Source organism: Puma concolor, chromosome D2, assembly GCF_028749965.1.
Source record: "Puma concolor isolate L17-30 chromosome D2, mPumCon1.1.hap2, whole genome shotgun sequence".
Classification (NCBI taxonomy): Eukaryota; Metazoa; Chordata; class Mammalia; order Carnivora; family Felidae; genus Puma; species Puma concolor.
Window position 1 is genome coordinate 18,759,438 of NC_141677.1, and position 21,023 is coordinate 18,780,460.

Sequence of the window (21,023 nt, forward strand, 5' to 3'; positions counted from 1 at the left end):
TGAGGTGGGGGCGGGGCCTGGGTCCTGAGGTGGGGGTGGGGCCCGGCTCCTGAGGTGGGGGCGGGGCCTGGCTCCTGCGGTGGGGGTGGGGCCTGGCTCCTGCGGTGGGGGCGGGGCCTGGGTCCTGAGGTGGGAGGAGGGCCTGGGTCCTGAGGTGGGGGTGGGGCCCGGTTCCTGAGGTGGGGGCGGGGCCTGGGTTCTGAGGTGGGGGCGGGGCCTGGGTCCTGAGGTGGGGTGCCCCTGGGCTGCAGCCTTTTCACTTCCTCCCAGTCTATCCCCACTTTGGAGCTGGCACAGAGGGTCATTAGAACTGGAATGTTCTCCGTAGAAAATCCGGAAAGAGCACAGGAGAACGAGAGTTCGTGCTATTTTGGCGTTTCCTCCTCAGGCACTAATGCAGAGGAATCTTAAATGGTAAATGAGCCTTGGGGGGATCCTGCCTCAAATAGCACCGCTCTATCCAGTGTCTGCTCTGAGGACGGTGCTTTGTGCCCTGGGGAGGGGAGAGGGGAGAGGGGAGAGGGGGAGGGAGGGGGCGGAGCAAGATAGGGAAAGGCGAGGTGGGGGGGAAGGAGGAAAGGGAGGAAGGGGAGAAGGGAAAGGGGGAAAAGGGATGGGGCCGAGGAGGAGGAGGAGGAGGAGGGGAGGGGAGGAGGGCCGCAGCTGTCTGCCCAGCGCCACCGCCTGCCACCCGGTGAGTCACGGTGCCAGCTCCCACCGCCTGCCTCTATTTTTATATCAGCGCCTGCTCATATCTGACTCGTTAAATAAGCCTCCCAACTGGAGGAGGGGAATCTGATGGCAGAGAATGAGGACCGAGGGAATAATGTAGAAGTCTAAATAGGAATTATAAAGCGATCCCTCTCTCTTATTAGGAGATCTTCGCCTTTTTAACAACCAGGCGCTTTAAGCTGCTGCCGCACAGGGGAGGGGAGACCTGCGAGGCCTTGGGCAGCGGCCACACGAATGATCCCAGGATCCCAGCAGCCGGGGCTCTGGCCCCAGAGGGTGGTGGCAGCTGCGGGAGGGGCTGGGGAAGGTGCGCCCATCGCACCTGCCGGTGACACCCAGCACAATAGGCCCCGTCCGCAGCCAGCGGGAAGGCTGTGCCCTCCCACCCAACAAGCCAGCGGGAGCGCACCGCAGATGGTCACAGACAAATGCGAGAGACTGGGGCTGGCGGTCACATGGGGGAGGGGGCCACCGGCCCGCAAGCCTGGTCACCTTGTGCAAGTAATTCAACGGCCCCGAGCCTCAGTTCCCTCGGCTGTGAAATGGCGGGGGGGGGGGGGGGGGGGTAGTGCGCTCAGCCTCGTGGGGTTGGAGGATTGCAGGGACACCCCGTGTCCGAGTCGGGTGCGCCCAGGGGGCTGCTGGGCCCGGGGCTTCCTCTGGCGGTGTCCGCAGAAGAGCTCTGCTCCCCCGCGCCTGCTAGAGAATGAGTGCTGCTTTCTCTGGGATCTGTGATGGTTACACCAGCCTTTCTGAGCAGGGGTCAAGGGCAAGAGGCGCTCTGCCAATGTGTCTTTGAGCCTCTCTGGATTTTCTTCCATTTGGAGACTCTCCGGGATGACATTCCTCCTCTGACGTTCGGTTATGTGACGCATCCTGATCAGAGACGTCTGTTTGAGCCCTGCCTTCTGAAGTTCACCTGCTTGAGTCAGATCGTGGGGTGAATCTTGGTGACGTCAATCCTGGTGCTTTAGAGGTGCTGGGCAGAGGAGAGTTAGAGCTCGCTCTTGCCAGGAAGAGCTGGGGGAGCTGGGACCCGTGCGTCCTTTTTGCCATGCTTTGCACCGAATGCACAGTTAGAACTCACGTGTGTCCGTGTGTCGTGTCCCCAGGATCGACGCCGGTCCCACGGTTCTTTCCCGGCTCCTGGGCCTGGTGGAGAAGAGGCGTGAGCACTTCTGGTCTCTCCATGGCAAGGATCCCCACGTTCAGAGCAAGATCCTGGTGACCCAGGTGCCCAGGACCTGCCTGTGCCCTGAGGCTGCGGGCCAGGTAGGCTGAGCCCCGGACCCAGTGCAGCATCAGGTGCCCCGAGAGTCATGCCTGTAGGAGCAGGTGCCTGGCCGCTGGCACAGTCTTCTCCTTTCAGGGGACCCCCCAGAACAGGCAGCTGCCCTCTCCTTCATACACTGCCTGACCCTAGAAGGAAGCCCAGGGACACTGACAAGGAGCCTGTTTTCTCCCCCTTTCTTCTTGTCCAACTAGGCACAGATTTAAACTCAAACTTTATTTTATTTAATTTTTTTTTACATTTATTTAATTTTGAGAAACAGAGTGAGACAAAGCGTGAGCGGGGGAGGGGCAGAGAGAGAAGGAGACACAGAATCTGAAGCCGGCTCCAGGCTCTGAGCAAACGGTCAGCACAGAGCCTGATGCGGGGCTCTAACACACAAACTGTGAGATCATGACCTGAGCCGAAGTCGACTGAGCCATGCAGGCAGCCCTGAACTCAAACCTTAAAGCCAAGTGGCCCTGGTAGGCCCTGGGGAACAGTCCAGAGCATCCAGATGCTGCCAGTCAGGCTCCATGCACACGCTGTCCTCTCCTGCCCTGCCCTCCCCTCCCCCTTCCCCTACCTATCTGAGCACTGTGGCAGGAGCCCAGGGCCCCATTCTCCCAGACACAGCCTCAGGTGCCTGGCTCCCACATGCAAGAACCGCCACCCCCCTACCCTTCCCATCCTGTGTCTGGTCGGTTTCCCTTTCCTGTGTAGTTCGCGGCCCCAGGCAGATGGCAGTGTGCAGGCCCCAGGGGGCATCGCGGCCTGGCTGGAATGGCTGAGACACTCTCCCCCTCAGAATGGGGCCCCAGGGCCCACGTGGTTCCTCCCTCCAGGGCTGGCTCAGTGAGGGGCTGCAGGACGAGCAGCAGGCCTTACAGAGTCTCACCCATCGTGGACTAGAGGGGGGGACCCTCTCTTGTGGCCAAGGAGCACCCTGCCCAGGAGGAAAGCTAGCCGTAGTCCCATTCTGCAGGTTTGAAAGACAAGGCCGAGAGTCGATCACACAGTCCCAGGCTGTTCTTCCTCCATCACTGGCCCGTCACTTCCCCTGAGCCACGGGACTGCCCCCCCCCCCCCCCCCCCCCCCCGCCAGAAGCTGTGGCAGAGATTGTGGAGGAGTCTAGGGTAACCCTGGAAACGGGGAGCTGTCAGGCCGCTTCCTGGTGAAAGAGACAAGAGGACACATTCTCTTTTAGATCCCTTCAATCAGAGTCAGTGTTCAGCCCACCTTCCTTAGGCAGGGTTTTAATTTTTCAGTCTTCCTGGTGGCCTCCGCTCCCTCCGCAGTCTGATTTTCCATGTCGCACGGTTTGTTATCCTCTGGGAGCTTGGGAGCTGGCTCGGGAGCCTGGGGGCAGGAAGGAGGGTGTGGGGAGCGGGCAGCCTTCCTGGGCTGGGCTCGCTGTGACAGCTCACCCCACATGCCTGCCACGGGCCACATGCCTGCCATTCCCCCTGGCGCGCTCATCGTCTCAATATAGGGCGCTTCTGGCACACCCAGGCAGGGGGCCTCTGGCTCTGGGGCCGGACACCCTGCTGCTTTAGGGCAAGGCCAGTGGGGACAGGCTGGGCCAGGTATCAGCTTTCTTCCTCTCCTTGCATGGCCAGGGCCTGCAGCCTGCCTTCTGATTTGCGTGTATTATTAGGTCCCAGGGACTCCGGCGGCCATGGGTGAGCCTCAGTGGGGGTGGGCGCGATCCGGTCCCGGAAGGAGTTTATCCCTGAACCTGAGCTTGGTTGGGGGTCCCCGGGGCCGCCTCCGGGGAAAATGAAGAACGTGCCTTTCCTCGTTCCCTTGCTGTGTGCCCCCACCTGCCCCCGAGCTCACACGTGGGCCTGCCTGGCCCCACTGCCCCCTTGTGCCCCTACCCACCCCGGGGCTTGTTTCTGTAATATAAATTGACCTAGTTTGTGGCTGATCTGGGCTTAATTGCTTTCTCTCTCTGGGAACATATGGGCATGTTTACTAGGGCGGTTAATGCCATGGCTCTACAAGGAGAGTTAATTTGGGAAATGGGGGCCGTACTGCCCTGGAGGGTGCGGGAGGAGGCCCCTCCCAGGGCACAGAGCCCACCCGGCCCCCCACTCGGGGGTCCCTGAGCTGCCAAGCTTTGGGATGGAGGGATGCACACAGTTTTGCTTCCTGCCCCAGCCCCCGGACTATTTGACAATGGCTGGTGGCAGCAGACAGGCTGTGGACCTCTGCCACCAGAAGTGACCGGCATCTTTAGGTGACAGGAGGAGAGGATATGCTCCCCTTTCACTGGCTGCGTTTAGCAGGAGAGAAGCCTGCCCTCTGCCTCTCCAGGGGCTCACGGCCAAGGTCGGGCCTCATGGGCAGGGCACTTTGATTTTCTGTCTTCCTTCCTTCTTCCCTCCCTTCCTCCCTCCCTCCTTCCTTCCCTCCTTCCTTCCTTCCTTCCTTCCTTCCTTCCTTCCTTCCTTCCTTCCAGGCTGAGCTATCCTGGTTCCCCCAACTTCACTCTGGGACAATTCCTCTATGACTCAGTGCTCCCACCTTGGGCTTTATCTTCCGCATCTGTAAAACAAGGGACAAAATAGTCACCTCCAGGGTCCCTTTCTGTCCTGAAGCTCTGAAGCCAGCCTACAGTTACTGCTCTGGGACACATAGGGCTCCCCAATGCCATCTTGGCCCGTGGTAGTCCTGGCAGATCCTCGGCCCGCCTCCCCTCTAGAAGCTCTGGTGCCCTCCCTGGCTGGCACTGCCCCACCTCTAAATGAGTTAATGCAGGGCTTTTCTTGTGTGCGGGGCTGTTCCCCTGCCAACTGAGAACTCCAGTCTCGGGCCAGTCTGCGCACTGTGGGGAAAAAAGGCCAATTGTGAAAACTCCCCTCACATAGACGAGGGCGGGGGTGGTGGGTTAAATTCCTCTGCCTGAGCTATGCCCAGGAACTAGGGTGGGAGGGAAGGGGAGAATAGGAGAGGGGGCAGTGGCAGGAGCTCTGCACGGGGGAGATGAGCCCCCTGACGCTCAGCTTGGAGCCGGGAAAAAGCTCCATGTCTCCAAATCTTTAGGAAAGGCCCACAAAGTGCGTTACTATTAACTGAACTCCAGAATTTTATTTGGGTTTTAGCAGTTTCCCCATGAATATCCTTTCTGCTCCAGGACCCCACCCAGGGAGCCCTGGTGCATCTAATTATCATGTTTTCTTTTCTTTTTTAGAAAAAAATTTTTAATGTTTATTTATTTTGGAGAGACAGCATGAGCAGGGGAAGGGCAGAGAGAGAAGGAGACACAGACTAGGAAGCAGGCTCCAGGCTCCGAGCCATCAGCACAGAGCCCGTCGCGGGGCTCGAACTCCCAAACCGCGAGATCATGACCTGAGCCGAAGTCGGACGCGTAACCGACTGAGCCACCCAGGGGCCACCATAGGGGAGCTCTCAATTTGGGTTTCTCTCGTGTTTTTCTCATGATCAGACACGCATTATGGGGAAAGAATATGAAAGAGGCCAAGTGCCCTTTCCATCCCATCCTAGAGAGGGACGCGTGAGATCCACACGTCCTCCCTGGTGGCATTTACCCTCCTCGTGTGGCCAAGGGGGTGTCTGCCAGCTTTCTCCACCCGAAGTGGCTGTTTTGTACTTTCCCTACGGTGTTTTCCGGAACCCAGGCTTAGAGCTTAGAGGAGGGGATGAAGCTCCACCCACAGCCCGGAGTGGAGAGTCTCCCCATATATTGCTTGGAATCTTTCGTAAGGAGGGGCTGCCCCTCTTCACTCCTTATTCACGAATTCAGTCGTAATCTACATCTGCGTGGAGACATCTATATTTTATGCTTTGGGCTATAATCCAATGTCACGTTATTTATTTCGCTGTCAAATCATTCCGGCCTTGGCCGTCAGGTGCTCTTTCGGGTTGGCTCCCCTGTTCCTCTGGCATCACAAACTGCTGTTCATCAAGCACTTGCTTACTTGCTCCTACTGTGATCTGCTCCAGCCACGTGGTGTATTCCACCCCCCCCCCCCCCCCGCCCCACCGGCTCTAGAATCAACCACTTCGCCAAGGAGCCGTGGTGCCTTTTCCTGGATCTTTAGAAACCAAGATCTGGTGCTGGGGTGCTCGTTGTTCCTGGGGTGTTTGTTCTCGCTTCTAGGCCCTCTGGGTAGGCAGCGCTCGGGAATAATGATGTGTGTGTACGTTAGCCCACGTATACGTACATCTGTAACTGTTTCCACGTATGCGTTTGCATCTATGTGACATATGTGTTAGGTTAAACGTGGCTTCTTACTCGTATCTCTGACTCTAACGGAGTTTTAAATGATGCATGATTTGAATGACTCTGGCTAGCTCAGAGAAAAGTATGGACATGAAAACAAGAGTCTCTATTCCTGAGCTGTGGAGGGAGGATATTGGATTTTGCGCGGGATGGAATGAAGCTTCAAGTCTATCTTCCTTCTTTCTGTGTTTTTTTTTTTTTTTAATGATTTTATTTATTTTTGGGACAGAGACAGACAGAGCATGAGCAGGGGAGGGGCAGAGAGAGAGGAAGACACAGAATCTGAAGCCGGCTCCAGGCTCCGAGCGGTCAGCACAGCCCCACGCGGGGCTCGAACCCACAGACTGAGATCATGACCTGAGCCGAAGCCGGACGCTCAACCGACTGAGCCACGCAGGCGCCCCAAGCCTATCTTATTTCAATCTTAGGAGACCACACAAGCCCAGCTGACATCTAGCTGACAGAGAGAACATTTAATTGCTTTGTTCACTTTTCAGCCAGTTGTCTGCCATCGGATAGAGACAGATGGAGATAGACTGAAATGACACATCCTCACATAAAGAAAGTGAAACGTTCCCTCCTTCCAGAGCCAGCTCTATTAAGGGTAGGAAGACAGTGCTGTCCAAGCAGCTGGGTGTGGGTCCTCTGGGCATGTCTTTCCCCCCTACTGTGCCTGGAAGGGACTTGACAATCTTAGATTCCGGCACCTTCAGCAGACAAGCTATCCTTGCTCTGAAACTTCCGGATACCCTGGGCAGGTCATTAGAGCCCACAGACCCCCTTGCCTGGGTGGGGAAGCACCACAAGGATCACAAGAAACCTGGTCTTCCCTCCTTTAGGCAAAAGCCAGTCCAGACCAGGCAAGGTTGGCTTTCTGGTTCCCCAGTCTGAAGGTGGCCCAGGCTTTACGTTTATGCTGAGCTCTGCCTTCAACTTTGGGACAGATGGCGGTGATTGGCTGCCAGCCACCATGACCTGTTTACTTTTTTTTTTTTTTTTTTTGATGTTTATTCATTTATTTTTGGGTGGGGGTGTAGAGGAAGGGGCAGAGAGAAAGAGGGAGGGAGGGAATCCTAAGCAGGCTCTGTGCTGTCAGTGCAGAGCCTGATGGGGGGCTCGAACCCACAGACCATGAGATCATGACCTGAGCCAACATCAGGACTGAGCCACCTAGGCCCCCCCACCCCCACCGTGACCTGTTTAAAGGGACTTTGTGGCAGGTGGTGGGGCACAGCTGGCTGCAGAAGCCCCGCTCCCCTTACCAGCTCCCCCTCCTCTGCAGGGGCACGAAGGGCTCCAGCTTCTTGTCTCCCTCTTTAATTCAGGACAGAGGACCTATCTGAGGGACATGCAGGGCTCATAGGTTCTGGAAGCTTCTAAATTAAAGGGAAAGGAATCTTGGCTTGAAGCACCAAGCATCTTTTTTTTTTTTAATGTTTATTTTTGAGAGAGAGAGACAGACAGACAGAGCACGAGTGGGGAAGGGCAGAGAGAGAGAGAGAGAGAGAGTGAGACAGGGAGACACAGAATCCAAAGCAGGCTCCAGGCTCTGAGCTGTCAGCATACGCCCGACGTGGGGCTCGAACTCATGAACCGTGAGATCATGACCTGAGCCGAAGTCAGACGCTTAACCAACTGAGCCACCTGGGCACCCCCTGAAGTGCAGAGAGTCTTTAGAGATGTGACTTGTAAAACAGAGAAAGGCATGATAAGTCTGCCTTCTGCTTTAAACCTCTTAGAGAAGGCCTCACCAGGCTTGGGGGAGAGAGCAAGCGAAAGGGAGACATCTGTTTTGCCCCGACAAGCCCACTGTCCCCTGGAGAAGGTGAGATGCGCAAGAAACCCCACCAGAGGTAGGAGTCCTGGCCTATGAGACCTCTGTGGGCTCTCCGGAGGCTGTGGGAGCAGGCAGTGAGTGACATTTGGGAGCAGACCCTGAATCTGGAAGCCATGAATCTTAGACGTCGCTTCCCAGATGTGTGATCTTGGGGCGGGGGGTTCACTTCACCATCCCCAGCCCCCGCTTCCTTGTCCATAAACAGAAAAATATTTGCAAGGATATTGTGAGGACTGACGTGGTGATGTCTGTGTAGCCTTGGCTGGTTGTGAAATACCATTCGGTTCCTGGTAGCAGCCCTCCCCGCTATTTAAAAGACAAGGCCAGATTCTCCCCGTTTTGGCTACTGGCTCCCGTGTCAGTTTGATCTATGCCCTCACTGGGATTTTTTGATCAGTCCGTTACCTGCTGGCACGACGAGATACTCCAGGCTGCCCTTGTGTATCTTCTGTCCTAGTCCTAGACTCAGCCATCTCTCCAGGGAGTTCGGGTTCCTTTTATCGGAGAATGGTCTTAGGACGCAGAGTTCTGGGGCTGGCTGTGCTTATTGCTACGTGGGTATCATTGCTTAGAGGGCCTCTCAGCTGGCAGAGCAAAAAACTATGCACTCTACACCCTGTGTATACACACAACTGTAAATATCGCTGTATTAGGCAACACGTATATTAAACGCGTTGCCTAATGCGTTCGTGCGTGAAACAAGTTCGTGTCTCCAGCTGTAGTACATTACCTGACGAACAGCCAAGTGACCAAGATAATATGCTGATGTGCGTAACCTTGGTGTGATGAAAATGGACCCTTCCATCTGTGCTCTTCCTCCAAAAAATGCACGACCCCCGTATAATTACGAGAAAGACATCAGACGAAATCCCAACCGGAGGGCAGTCTATGAAATACCTGACCAACACTTCCCAAGACTGTCAAGGTTATCAAAAACAGGGAAGTCTGAGAAAATGTCACAAATAAGAGGAACCCAAGAAGACCCGAGAATTAATTTTTTTTTTTAACGTTTATTTATTTTTGAGACAGAGAGAGACAGAGCATGAACGGGGGAGGGGCAGAGAGAGAGGGAGACACAGAATCGGAAGCAGGCTCCAGGCTCTGAGCCATCAGCCCAGAGCCTGACGCGGGGCTCGAACTCAGGGACCGCGAGATCGTGACCCGGGCCGAAGTCGGACGCTTAACCGACTGAGCCACCCAGGCGTCCCAAGACCCGAGAATTAAAGGAAATACGGGATCCTGGAACAGAACAGGGACACTGGATAAAAACTAAGGAAATCCAGGGGCGCCTGGGTGGCTCCATGGATTAAGCGTCTGACTTCGGCTCAGGTCATGATCTCAGGGTTTGTGGGTTCGAGCCCCGCGTCGGGCTCTGTGCTGACGGCTCGGAGCCTGGAGCCTCCTTCGGATTCTGTGTCTCCCTCTCTCTCTGCCCCTCCCCCACTCATGCTCTGTCTCTCTCAAAAATGAATAAACGTTAGAAAAAATTTTAAACAAAACAAAAAACTAGGGAAATCTAAATAAAGAATGAACTTTAGTTAATAATAATGTATCAGTGTTAGTTCATTGACTGTAACAAATGTACCACACTAATTTAAGATGCTAATAACAGGGGTATTGGGTATGAAGTATATGGGAACCTTCTATACTATCTTCACAACTTCTCTGTAAATCAAAAACTACTTTAAGGGCACCTGGGTGGCTTAGTTGGTTGAGCGTCCAATTCTTGATTTCAGCTCAGGTCGGGATCTCACGGTTCATGGGATCGAGCCTTACATCAGACTCTGCGTTGACAGCTCAGAGCCTGCTTGAGATTCTCTCTCTGTAATCTCTCCATCCCTCCCCAGCTCCTGTGCATGCTCTCTCTCTTTCAAGTGTCTCTCAAATAAATAAACCTTAAAAAATACACTAAAATTAAATATTTCTTTAAAAAATAAATAAAAGAGAAGGCCAAGGCCAAGGCCACCTGCTCTGGCTGCTCTCCCACGTGCCCTTGGGTCATCTTCCAGGATGCCTGCTCCCTTGGGAACGCAACTACAACTTTGTGCCCATCTGTTCTTGCCTCAACTTGTAGCAAACTGGGCTCCTTACCTGTTCCCTTGGAAGCACAAGAGCCTATCATGGGGTGATGGACAGAATAACAGCCCCCAAAGATCTTGCAACCCCAGGACCTGTACCCCCGTTAGCTTCTATGGCCAAATGAGCCTTCGCAGATGTGAGCAAGGTAAGGATCTTGAGATGGGGAGGTTATCCTGGATTATCCAAAATAGTCACAAGAGTCCTTACAGGAGGGAGGCAGGGGTTCTGAGTGAGAGAAGGAGACGTGATGGTTGGGGGCAGAGACGGGAGTGCCACAGGGCCAGAAGGGGACCAAGAGCCAAGGAAAGACGCCTCTGAGGAAATGGAATCTTCCCTTACAGCCTCCAGAAGGAACACAGACCCGCAACCCCTTGATTTGAGATCCACTTTAGACTTCTGACCTCCAGAAATGCAAGGCGGTAAGTTCATATTGTTCAAGCCACCAAGTTTGGGGTGACTCACTACAACGTTAGACAGCCACAATAGGAAACTACAAGCGTCAAGAAAAGTGATCCTTTCTGGGGCTGACTTCCCTCTTCCTGGCACAGGCCAACTTGCCACAAAAGCAAGGGTCCCTGTGGTAAAGGAGGCAAATTTGCCTTAGGATCGGCATCACAAACACCTGCATTGCGTACAGGTGACCCGGGAGTCTGGAACAGCTGAGGGTAATTGACATTGATGCTTACGCTGGGTTTCCACCACCTCCACGTCCACAGCAAATTTATCACCTGCAACCGTACTTGACGGAAGCGAACTTGCTTTCCTTTCTTTGAAGTTCTTGCCAACTTCTTTTTGGAAGGCAGTAATTATCTGCCTTTGCTATTTAGGGCATCTTTATTTCCTGAATATCAGGATGAGAACAGTAGTCGGCAGATAAATTCTCTGCAACCTGAAGATTTATTTTCACACGTTGCTTTTCCTTTCTAAATAATAAAGTGTCTCAAGGGGAAGGCTTCCCCGACCGGGGCATGTGGGTCTGTGTGTGCGCGTGTCTGTGAGGGTGTGGGTTCCATGTATTCGAAACCTCTCCAGAAATAGACGAACCAAACTTTCCATGAGACTGAAGAAGCTTTCAAAACAACAAGCCTACGTTATTCTCTGTGCATCATTGCTGGTTTAAGATTGGAGCAGAAATACACCCCTTTAGATGAGGCTCCTCGGCCAGCAGAACGTCCACAAAAAGAAGTCTGGGGCGGGCACCTGGGTGCCTCGGTCGGTAAAGCGTCTGATTTTGGCTCAGGTCATGATCTCACAGTTTGTGAGTTCGAGCCCCGTGTAAGGCTCTGTGCTGACAGCTCAGAGCCTGGAGCCTGCTTCGGACACTGTGTCTCTCTCTCTCTGCCCCTCCCCCACGTGTGTTCGCTTTCTCTCTCTCTCAAAAATAAATAAACATTAAAAAAAAAAGTGGCGTTATGTCAGAAATGTGACCAGTGGAAATGCCTAAAGCTACATGTTGCCTACACTGGGAAAATGGCACTTTAGAGTCTGTAAAACAGCACTTGCACACATCATCGAAAACCTGTAATGTAGATGCTATTATTTTCATTTTATAAATAATCGCTACTCTTTTGGTCTTTTCTGAGAGCTTGAGACACGGCAGGGGCTGTGCTATGCCTCCTGCCTGGTATAGTGGTTGGTAGCCCTGGATGTGACTCCTAGCTTCCCCCTTTTACCCTCTCCCTTTACCAGCTGAATGGCTTTGCCCACATTGCTTAGCCTCTGTGGCTCAGTTTCCTCCACCATAGGAGAGAATAACTGTATTTGCCCTCAGGGGATTCCCATGAGACTGACATGAGATGATGTTTGTAAGGGTCTTAGAATGGTGCCCTCCATGGTGGAAGGCCTCACAGCATCCCTTTGAAGCAGGTGTGTGTCCTAAACCCACGTCAGGTGTATCATTTGCCTCACTCTGGGGCCTAGAACTGTGGTTGGATTAGCTTGTGTCATCTGTAGTCTTTGGCTAATGGTCAGTTGATTTTCAATAAAAGGGCCAAGGCAATTCAATGGGGGAAAGAACAGGCTTTTCAACAATGGTTCTGGGACAACTGGGTATCCATGTATGAAAGAATGAATTTGGACCCCTACCTCACACCATACACAAAAATTAACTCTACTACCAGTTTCTTTGTGGATTTTTCTCATCCACCTGCTGTGTAAGGGTCACTCAGCTAGTCCCCACCCTACCAGAGGGCATTGTTCCATTCACAGCTGTAGATGCAGTGTGTTCATGAGAGGAAGTGAGTTGTCATCTTGAACTGGAAGTCCAAAATTTAAAAATGTGTGCCTCAAATGACACCATCAACAAAGTAAAAAGACAACCCACAGGACGGAAGAAAGTATTTACAATTATATATCTGATAAGGGACAGTTTTGGCCTCAGCTTACCAATAACCAGTGTTGTGGTTGGACTGGCTTTTATGGTTCATAATATTGCAAGATGTGCTTCAGCAACAACCAGCAGGAAGCGATGAAAAAATAGAAGTTTATTACTTCCAACACCTGGAAATTACACAGCATACCTGGGGCCACATAGAAAGGTTGTTGGGAGAGAGTGCACAAATCAGGAGTTCTGCTTTTATTGGGATCAAGGGTGGGGGCCTAGGATTTCACAGGCTCACCGTTTGTTGGTAAGTTTAAACCATAAGAGTGGACATGTAAGGTACAGGAAGGGAAGAGACAAGTGACTCAAATGGCCAGTTACCAAAATTAACCAAGATCTCTGAAACAATGGAGCCTCAGTGAAGGGAGGTGACCTGGCTTTTAACCTAATCATCTAATCAGGCTGGCAATATGTTTATTGAAGAGAGTCATCTTTGAAATGGATACTTAAGCCATGAAAGCTAAAGTCAAGCACTTGAATTACAAAAAAGGGAAAAAGCAAACAAACAGGTAGGGCTTGCACTGCAGGGACTTGTATCCAGAATAGATAAATAACTTCAAATTCAACAATAAAAAATAAATCCCCTCATTAAAAACGGGGAAAGGATTTGAATGGATTTTTTCTCCCGAAAACAAAACAACACAAAATCCAACGGCCAGTAAGCACTTGACGCTCAACATCGTTTGTCATTATGGAAATGTAAACCAAAACCACAATGAGATACCACTGCATACCCACTAGGTATGTGAATAAAGACAGACAATATCAAGTATTGGCACAGACGTGGGGAAATGGGAACTCATGCGTGGCCGGTGGGAATGTAAAATGGGGTAGCCACTTTGGAAAACGGTTTTGCAGCTCACCAGAAAGTTAAACATAGCATTGTCCGGTGACCCAGAAATTCTGCTTCTTGATTTACATCCAAACGACTTGAGGACAGGCTGCTTAAGCAAATACGTGCGCATGAATGGTCATAGCAGCACCATTCATAACAGCCAAAGAGTGAAAATAACCCAACTGGCTATTAACAGATGAATGGATAAACAAAATGTAGTCCATCCATACACGTGGAATATTATTCGGCCACAAAAAAGACTGTAGCACGGACACATGCGCTAATGTACCTGAACTTTGAAAACCTTATTCTAAGCGAAAGAAGCCAGACCCAAAAGGTCACATATTGTATGATCCCATTTATATAAAAATATCCAGGATGAATAAATCCATAAAAACAGAAAGTAGGTGGAGTCCAGGAGCTGGGGGGTGGGGGTGGGGTGGGGAGAGGAGTAATGGGGAATAATGGAGAGTAATGGGGAGTAGGTATGGGGTTTTGGAGTAACGATAATGTTTTGGAACTAGATAGAGGTGGTGACCGCACAGCATTGTGGGTGTACTAAATGCCACTGAATTGTTCACTAAAACGGTTGATCTGGGGGCGCCTGGCTGGCTCAGTCAGTTAAGCGTCCGACTTCGGCTCAGGTCATGATCTCACGGTTCTTGAGTTCGAGCCCCACATCAGGCTCCGCGCTGACAGCTCAGAGCCTGGAGCCTGCTTCGGATTCTGTGCCTCCCTCTCTCTCTGCCCCTCCCTCACTCATGATCTGTCTCTCTCCCTCAAAAATAAACATTAAAAATTGTTTTAAAAAAGGTCGATTTTTATGGAGGTTCCTCAAAAATTAAAACCAGCACCACCCTGTGACCCAGCAATTGCACTACTAGGTATTTATCCAAAGGGCGCAAAAATGCTGATTTGAAGGGGCACATACACCCCAATGTTCACAGCAGCACTATCAACAATAGCCAACATGTGGAAAGAGCCCAAATGTCCATTGACTGATGAATGGGTAAAGAAGATGTGGTATATACACGCAATGGAATACTACTAGGGGATGAAAAAGAATGAAATCTTGCCATTTGCAACAATGTGGATGGAGGGCTTTATGCTAAGAGAAATTAGTCAGAGAAAGAATTTGAGAATTCTTGAGAAAGAATGTGGAATTTGAGAAATACAACAGGTGAACATAGGGGAAGGGAAGGAAAACTAAGATAAAAATAGAGAGGGGGGCAATCCATAAGAGACTCTTAAATAGAACAAACTGAGCGTTGCTGGAGGGGAGGTGGGTGGGGGGATGGGTTAAATGGGTGATGGGCATTAAGGAGGGTACTTTTCAGGATGAGCACTGGGTGTCCTATGTAAGAGATGTATCACTGGGTTCTACTCCTGAAGCCAAGACTACACTGTAGGTCGTATGTTAAACTTGAATTTAAATTTAAAAAATAATACAACAAGATGGTTGATTTATGTTATGTTCATTTCATCTCAATAAGAAAAATGAGAAAAAAAAAGAAAAATTAGGATAGTCATTATTCTTGGGGGATCTAAAGGCTGAAAGAGGACTCTGGAGGCATCTGAATTGCTGGAAATGTTGTGACCAGTAGCCCATTTGGTCTTAAGAAAGTTCCGTTGCTCACACCAGAGACCTCAGAAGTCAAATCTAAATTCCGAAAGTCGACTCAACTGCCAAATCTTAAAGCAGAATGCAACGGGTAATACTACTGAGGGACTATTTTACAAGAAAACAGATGGCCAGGAGAATGGACATGAGTGTTTAATATTGGAAAGATTCCTTCTGCCCTTGGTTATTAACACCATACTAACTGCTGTAAAATATCCTCTAAAGGAATTTTCGTGGAAGTTCTAAGAGAATCTAGTCCTGTGCCAGGTTGTTTGTGAGCATGAGTTCGTGCACAGAGAGCCCTCCCGTCACCGTGGTGTGGGAGGAATTCGTGGCGATCTCTATAGCCCCAGGAGGACATTCTGTTTGGATTTGTACTGTGCTCCTGTCATCACAGACTCTAAGAAGGAGCTCGGGGTAGCACAGGCTTCCGTATCTCAGTACAGGAAGCACATGTGGGGGATGCACCTTGCTGGATGGAACCTCCCTACCCCACCATGTTCCTGCCACTGGGTCACTTCCAGCCCCCCCCCATTTTCCTGCCATTGGGTCACTTCCGGGTCCCCCCCACCATGTTCCAGCCACTGGGTCACTTCTGGATCCCCCCCCGTTTTTCTCCCACTGGGTCACTTCCGGGTCCCCCCCCCCCCACCCCGCCACCATGTTCCTGCCACTGGGTCACTTCTGCCCCCCCCCCCCGTTTTTCTCCCACTGGGTCACTTCCGGCCCCCCCCCACCATGTTCCTGCCACTGGGTCACTTCCGGGTCTCCCCCACCACCACCATGTTCCTGCCACTGGGTCACTTCCGGGTCCCCCCCACCATGTTCCTGCCACTGGGTCACTTCTGGTCCTCACATAAGCCCATCTCTTTCCCACCTTGAGGCCTCGGCTCTTGCTGTCTCTATTTTCTATGGACCCAACTTCCCCAAGGACTGGGAATGTTGGCTCCTTCCCATCCTTGGGAGAGCGGCTGAAGCACCACCTTGCAGAGAGGCTGTCTCAAGGGGCCGAGGCTTTGCGTTAATCAGGTGTGGTAAGGCACGCAGACATGGGGATGACTGTGGAGAAAAAAAGGGTTTTATTCTGGCAGTTTCCCAGAAATAGACGCCCCAAGCTCGGCAGGGCCACTCAGGAAGCACCAGGTTTTGACAGGACACAGAGGGAGCAAAGGGGAAAATGTGGGCACAAGCCATTATTACGGTTTCTGTGGGAAGGAAAGTGGCTGATTTGAATGGTGTCTGTGGACTCTGGGGCGGGGGCGTCCCTGGCTGTCTTGCCAGGGAGTAGAGCAGGTGACAGGGATCCTGAGTGTGACAGCCCCATAGAGGAGGAGGTCAGAGGTGTGGGCTCTGGGTCAGTAGGTTCACATCGGAAAAGCACCCCCTTGGGGCAAGTTGTTTACTGTGTGCAGGGGTTGTGTGACCCTGGAAGGGGCAGTCCCTCCAGGTCAGCAAGGCCCCAGGTGTGACAGCATCAGAGCACAGAAAATAAAAGACAAGGTTACTACGGAAGCCTTCCCAGGATGATAATGCTTATTATATTTCCTACCTTTCTTCCAGTTTGGTCTGTTTCCTTTGCTAAAACGGAAGCTCTGGGGGCGGGGGGGGAGGAGCCATGTCTGTCTTCTTTCCCCGTGTATCCCCGGTGGCTAAAACTCAGTAGATGCCAGCCACCTGGGTGGCCCAGTTGGTCGAGCGTCCAACTCGTGATTTCCGCTCAGGTCACGATCCCAGAGCGCGGAGCCTGCGTAAGACTCTCTCTGTCTCCTTCTGCTTCTCTCTCCCACGCGCGCTCCTCTCTCTCTATGAAATCGAATCAAATCGAATCAAATCAAATCAAATCAAATGAATCAAACAACTAAAATAAAGTAAAACTTAGATGCTCAATAAATAGTGAATTGATGAATACATGAATCAGATTGTGTGGGTGTGGGCAATCTCTGAAATTTTAAGGTCTGTTATGCTAATACCCCAACGGTGCATCCATCTATTTATTTATTTATTTATTTATTTATTTATTTTCATTATTTTCTCTTTAAGTATAATTTTTTTTGAGAGAGATAGCGTGCAAACAGGGGACGAGCAGAGAGGGAGGGAGGGAGAGAGAGAGAGAGAGAGAATCCCAAGCGGGCTCCATTCGGTCAGCGCAGAGCCCAACGCGGGGCTTGAACTCATGAACCACGAGATCGTGACCTGAGCCGAAATCAAGAGTTGGAGGCTTAACCGACTGAGCCCCCCAGGCGCCCCTGTAATTTTTTCTGTTAATTGGACGGACTGCTCTCAGTTGCTGACTGTTCCAAAATGTTGTCCTGCCCCACATGCTGTCAGATGTGGGAACAGATGTTCCCAGTCATGACTTCAGCGATGGGGGGGGGGGGGGGGGACTGAATGGGATGAAGGTAGGCCAGAACACCTGCCACTCCTGTCCTATTTTCGTACCAGCTCCTTTTCCTTTTTTTTCCAGTGGCATTTTTTGCTGCGAAAATGGCAAGACTGTGGGAAGGTTGCACTTTCACTAAAGGGACGTGTCGTCTCCAGCTGAATGTTTTCTAGACCAAGCCTTCTAATGGGAAATAATGCTTGTGCTAATTCCTGTAGAATTAACTCCCCGGCCACATAATTCTCCAAACTGGCCTAATGTGCACCTGGCATGTCCCCAAACGTGGACGAATTCCCTTTGGCTGTGGCGTCAAAGTAGAGGTTTCAAATTAGGCTGCGGAGTCTCCTGGGACGGGAAGGAAATGAGGACTCAAGACAGGTAAGCGGCCAACCCCTAGATGCAGAAGGGAAGAAAAGAATAAAAAAGTGAACAGAAGGGGCAGGTGGAGATGTGTGGGCCCCTCTCACACCGGGGTTACGATCACTTTTCTCTTTAGAAATGAGATAGGCAGGGCACCTGGGTGGCTGAGTGGGTGGAGCGGCTGACTTCGGCTCAGGTCATGATCTCGCGGTCCATGAGTTCGAGCCCCGTGTCTGGCCCTGTGCTGACAGCTCAGAGCCTGGACCCTGTTTCGGACTCTGTGTCTGCATCTCTCTGCCCCTCCCCCATTCGTGCTCTGTCTTTGTCTCAAAAATAGGAAATAAACGTTAAAAAAAAAATGTATCAAAACTCAGATGGATCGGGGGCACCTGGGTGGCTCACTCAGTTGAGTGTCCGACTCCTGGTTTCAGATCAGGTCATGATCCCAGGGTCACGGGATCGAACCCCTCATTGGGCTTCACGCGGAGTGTGGAGACTGCTTAAGGTTCTCTCAGTCTCCCTCTGCACCTCCCCCCTGCTCATGCGCTTGTGTGCTGTCTCTCTCTCTCAAATAAAAAAAAAATTAATTAAAAAAAAAACTCAGATGGACTGAAGGGCGGGTAGCGGAATGGGTAGCTGATAAAGTGGAGTGAAATGTTAGTGATAGACCCCACCCCCACTCTCTCCGCCCAGCTAACCTCTGTAAAGGCACAGCGTTCCCCCTTCGTATCATCCCCTCACTTTTTAGGTGAGGTCACAGAGGCCCAGAGAAATCCCACTACTTGCCCAAATCTCACTGCTTCTGTCCTCCCGTCTAGGTTCACGTCACTCGGAGCTCTGCGGCCCCTTCTCCCTTCTCGCCCAACCAGCAAGGGTGCCCTAAGAGCTGCGGAAACCCATCGAGTGCTCTCTCTCGGCCCCGGTCACGGAAAGACACTTGAGGGAAGCAAGTGTCTCATCCCTGGTGACAAGGGCTTCTGCCAGCGTGAAACCCGAAACTCGACGCCAGCCAAGGGCGACGGCACGCACCTACGCTAACTGATAATGTGCAAATAACTGCAAATCCACTTCAACTTTGCGGTTCAGAAAGGAGCCGCCCTGCAATGAGGGGCCGTGAAACGTGATTGCAGCAGAGAGACCAGCCCAGAAATGGGCATGGAGACGGTTCTCGCAAGCTCGCAGGAAAAGTGGGTGTGCTGTTCAACAAACGGGCAAAGGGTTAGTCCCAAGAGGACAAATTTAGCAAGTAAGCATATTCTACACACACTCCAACAAAAGTAAAGTTCAATGTCACTAGTAAACAAAGAAATACAAACACTGCTTTTTTTCATCTATCACAATTCTTTTTTTTTTTTTAATGTGTATTTATTTTTGAGAGACGGAGAGAGACAGCGTGAGCGGGGGAGGGGCAGAGAGAGAGGAAGACCCAGAATCCGAAGCAGGCTCCGGGCTCTGAGCTGTCAGCACGGAGCCTGGTGTGGGGCTCAAACTCACAGATAGAGATCGCGACCTGAGCCAAATTCGGACGCGGGGCTGGAACTTGATGCATTTTTTTTTAAGGTTACTTATTTATTTTGAGAGAGAGGGAGCCAGAGGTAGGGAAAGACAGAGAGAGAGGGAGAGAGGGAATCCTAAGCAGGCTCCTCACTGTCAGTGGAGATCCCAACACAGGGCTCGATCTCACGAACAGTGAAATCATGACCTCTATCTCATGACAGTGACATCAAGAGTCGGATGCTTAACCAAGTCACCCGGGTGCCCCCAAAAAGAAAAGCAAAGCTGGATGCATCACGATTCCAGACTTCAAGTTATGTTACAAAGCTGTAGGAGTCAAAGCAGTATGGTACTGGCACAAAAATAGACCCATAGATCAATAGAACGGAATAGAAAACCCAGAAGTAAAGCCACAACTCTATGGCCAGTTAATCTTTGACAAAGCAGGAAAGAGTGGCCAATGGGAAAAGGACAGTCTGTTCCACAAACAGTGTTGGGAAAACTGGACAGCAACATGCAAAAGAAAGAAACTGGATCCCTTTCTTACATCATGCACAAAAATAAATTCAAAATGGATCAAAGGCCTAAATGTGAGACCTGAAACCATAAAAATCCTAGCAGAGAGAACAGACAGTAACTTCTTTGATATTGGCCAGGGCAGTTTTTTTCTAGATACATGTCTCCCGAGGCAAGGGAAATGAAAGCACAAATAAGCCATCGGGACCTCATCCCAATAAAAAGCTTCTGCACAGTGAAGGAAACAATCAACAAAACTAAAAGGCAGCCCACGGAATGGGAGAAGATATTTGCTAATGACTTGCCTGATAAAGGGTTAGTATCCAAAATTTATAAAGAACTTACAGAACTCGGCACCCAAAAAACAAATAATCCAATTAAAAATGGGCAGAAGACACGAATAGACATTTTTTCCAAAGAAGACAGCCAGATGGCCAACAGACACATGAAAAGATGCTCATCAGAGAAATGCAAATCAAAACTCCAGTGAGATATCACCTCACACCTGTCAGAATGGCTACAGTCAACAACACAAGAAAAAACAGGTGTTGGACAGGATGTGGTAAAAAAAAAAAAAGGAAAGCTCCTGGATTGTCGTTGGGAAAGCAAATTAGTGCAGCCGCTATGGAAAACAGTATGGAGGTTCCTCAAAAAAATTAAAAATAGAACTACCCCACTATCTAGCTGGGTATACCCAGTATACAAAAACACTAATTCAAAGGGATACGTGCACCCTGATGTTGATTGCGGCATTATCTACAATAGCCAAACTATGAAAGTAGCCCAAGTGTCCATTGACTGATGAATGGATAAAGAAGAAATGGCACACACACACACACACACACACACACACACACACTGGAATATTACTCAGCCATCAGAAGAACGAAACCTTGCCATTTGCAACAACATGGATGGAACTAGAGAGTATAATGCTAAGTGAAATAAGTCAGTCAGAGAAAGTCAAACACCATATGATTTCATTCATAGGTGGAACTTAAGAAATAAAACAAGTGAGCCAAGGGGAAAAAGAGAGAGACAAACCAAGAAACAGTTCTCTTAGCTATGGAGAACAAACTGGTGGTTGCAGAGGGGAGGTGGGAGGGGGATGAGCGGAATAGGGGATGGGGATTAAGGAGTGCACTTGTCGTGGGGCGCCTGGGTGGCTCAGCCGGTTAAGCATCCGACTTCGACTCAGTTCATGATCTCACGGTCCGTGAGTTCGAGCCCCGCGTCGGGCTCTGTGCTGACAGCTCGGAGCCTGGAGCC

The 21,023-nt window shown here is 51.0% G+C and overlaps 1 long non-coding RNA gene across 2 annotated transcripts; it reads left to right on the forward strand.

Moving 5' to 3' along the window:
* Nucleotides 1-227: 227 nt before the first annotated feature.
* Nucleotides 228-19,064, forward strand: LOC147575820 (uncharacterized). Of its 2 annotated transcripts, XR_015241594.1 has the most exons (4): nt 228-414; nt 1,845-2,004; nt 17,469-17,762; nt 18,563-19,064. It is a non-coding gene; the product is annotated as an uncharacterized LOC147575820 (long non-coding RNA). The 2 variants fall into 2 exon arrangements; XR_015241595.1 differs by lacking the exons at nt 228-414; nt 1,845-2,004 and adding an exon at nt 10,276-10,587.
* Nucleotides 19,065-21,023: the final 1,959 nt, after the last annotated feature.